This window comes from Carettochelys insculpta, chromosome 27, assembly GCF_033958435.1.
Source record: "Carettochelys insculpta isolate YL-2023 chromosome 27, ASM3395843v1, whole genome shotgun sequence".
Taxonomy (NCBI): domain Eukaryota; kingdom Metazoa; phylum Chordata; order Testudines; family Carettochelyidae; genus Carettochelys; species Carettochelys insculpta.
In genome coordinates, this window is record NC_134163.1 from 3,268,103 (window position 1) to 3,269,810 (window position 1,708).

Below are 1,708 nucleotides of genomic sequence, written 5' to 3' on the forward strand. Positions count from 1 at the left end.
GCTAAAGATATCAGGTCTTTTCTTTCCTTTGAAAGATTTTGCTGGAATCTTTTAGAGCAGCTGCACAGAGTTTCAAAATTTTAATGGAGATTAAGTGTCTACATGGCCTGGGTGCTTTGAATATCTCAAGCTAGGTGCACTTACATGTGCTCACAATTTTTAAGCACTGGTACCTGAAGTTCGGCAGCAAACTCCATAGGCACCAAAACAAAGTGACCCAATTTTTGCAAGATGAGCATTTACTTTGGTGGGATCAGACAATGAGATGGAATCTCTTTGCTGGCTGCGTTGATGATTGTTTTCCTCAAGCTGAGAACCTTTTGCTAAATATTAGTATTATTCAGTTGCCAGGTATATGTTGAAGGACACAGAATGGAGCAGGAGAACTTCACGCTGAGAGCAACAGAATTTGTCCTCTTAGGCCTTGCCCAAAGCTCTCAACTGAAGCAATTCCTCTCCATTCTCTTCTCTATAGTCTACCTGACAACCTGCCTGGAAAACGTCGTTATCTTCACCACTGTGATCTCCGACCACCAGCTCCAAAACGCCATGTACTTCCTGCTGGGCAGCCTGAAATTCATTGACATCAGTGACTACCGTCAGCGTGCCAAAGATGGTGTTGGGTCTCCTCTCCCAGAGCAAAACCATCTCGTTCATTCAGTGTATCCTCCACAAGTAGTTCTTCTACTTTATTGCCGGTGCCATGGTCTTTTTACTGGTGCTGATGGCGGCTGATCGGTATATGGCCATCCATAAACCATTGCAATACTTGAATATCATGAACAGGGAAGTGTGTGTGTGGCTGGTAGCGGGCACGTGGCTGGGCGGGTTATTTCACTAGTCTGTGCAGATTGTGCTAATCCTCCAGCTACCATTCTGTGGGCCAAATGTCCTGGACAACTTCTACTGTGATGTTCCACAAGTCCTCAAACTGGCCTGCACCGACACCTACCTCATTGAGCTGCTGATGGTCTCCCAGAGCAGAGTGCTGGCCATAATTATCTTAATTATTCTGCTCATTTCATACACCATCACACTGGTCAAGATCAGGACACACCTCACAGAAGGGAAGCACAAGGCTCTGTCCACCTGCAGAATCCAGATCACAGTTCTGTGTTTATCATTCATCCCTTTTATCTTCATCTATGCACAGCCCTTCCAGAAATTCACCTTGGACAAGGTGAACTCTGTCCTTTACACTGTCATCACCCCAATGCTGAACCCCACGATCTACACGCTGAGGAATGCTGAGATGCAGAAGGCAATCAGAAGATGAATGAACAGAACACTCTTCTCAGGGTGTGGTCTGCACAGTAAATTATTTCAAAATAACTATTCTAGTATCTACACAACGCACATGCTATTCCAAACTAATTTACAAACTGCAATTGGCTTATTTTGAAATTGGTAAACCTCATTCCTTGAGGAATAGCGCCTGTTTCACAACAGCTATTTCGAAGTCAAAGCCGCCAAGACAGGGAACAGAGCCTATTTTGGAATCAGCCGTCGGGCATCCCATGGCTCTATTTCCCATCTGTGTAGATGCTGTAGTTTGAAATACAGTGAACTCGTTCATATCCAGTATTCTATCATCCAGAACTCTCAAGTAGCCGGTATTTTAACGACAAGTAAATTTTAGTTACATTTTCCATAAGCACAGTATAGTGAGAGTAACTACAAATAAATGCAGCAAATACAGTATAAGTTT

General features: G+C 43.7%; 1 pseudogene; it reads left to right on the top strand.

The window, feature by feature from the left end:
• Positions 1-372: 372 nt before the first annotated feature.
• Positions 373-1,276, top strand: LOC142002383 (olfactory receptor 4D1-like; annotated as a pseudogene).
• The last annotated feature ends 432 nt before the right edge of the window (positions 1,277-1,708 follow it).